At 37.0% G+C, this 922-nt stretch overlaps 1 protein-coding gene across 5 annotated transcripts in view; it reads left to right on the top strand.

Annotated features, from left to right (window-relative positions):
- Positions 1–922, top strand: part of LOC106466252 (ADP-ribosylation factor GTPase-activating protein 1-like) — a 29,850-nt gene that overhangs the window by 9,692 nt on the left and 19,236 nt on the right. The window lies entirely within an intron of this gene.

Here is a 922-nt window from a genome sequence, read left to right as displayed (position 1 = left end):
TTTTTGTGTGAGGAAACAACAGTATAGAGAGGATAAACAGTTTTGTGTGAGGAAACAACAGTATAGAGAGGATAAACAGTTTTGTGTGAGGAAACAACAGTGTAGAGAGGATGAAGGTTTTTGTGTGAGGAGACAACAGTATAGAGAGAATAAACAGTTTTGTGTGAGGAGACAACAGTGTAGAGAGGATGAAGGTTTTTGTGTGAGAAAACAACAGTATAGAGAGGATAAACAGTTTTGTGTGAGGAAACAACAGTGTAGAGAGGATGAAGGTTTTTGTGTGAGGAGACAACAGTATAGAGAGGATAAACAGTTTTGTGTGAGGAAACAGTAGAGAGAGGATGAATGGTTACAAGACTGTGAATAATGAGAGATGTCTTTGTCGCCTTCTATGAAAATCGTGGATTTACAATGCTAAAATCTGGGGTTTGATTCCCTGCAGCGTACAGAACAAAGCCTATTTTGAAATAATACAGTGGGCTATGAATAAAAAGATTCATGTTATATTTATTGGACAGAAGCATTAAATATGTTTTGCTTACTTTTTAATACATTCCTTATGTTGTTTTTTAATGGAGAATGTTATTTAGACTGTAATAGATGTCATAAGTATCTGAGTATTAGAAAACTTATTCTTTATTCATATAAAAATGTGCCTTCATTTGTGTGTGTCTGTGGGGATTTGTAGTCTTAAATATCAAATGACATATGCAACTGATCAGACTACAGTTGTTGGTTAAGACTTATCAACTTGTATTATTCTTTATTTAGTTAAAAGTGTAAAACTTTGACAGAATAATTTGGTAAATACACGGCCCGGCATGGCCAGGTGGTTAGGGCGCTCGACTCGCAATTGGAGGGTCGCGGGTTCGAATCCCCGTCACACCAAACATGCTCACCCTTTCAGCCGTGGGGGCGTTAT

This window comes from Limulus polyphemus, unplaced genomic scaffold, assembly GCF_000517525.1.
Source record: "Limulus polyphemus unplaced genomic scaffold, Limulus_polyphemus-2.1.2 Scaffold2207, whole genome shotgun sequence".
In the NCBI taxonomy this organism is placed as follows: Eukaryota; Metazoa; Arthropoda; class Merostomata; order Xiphosura; family Limulidae; genus Limulus; species Limulus polyphemus.
The sequence above is the reverse complement of the archived record's forward strand: the minus strand, read 5'-3'. Positions and strand labels throughout refer to the sequence as shown.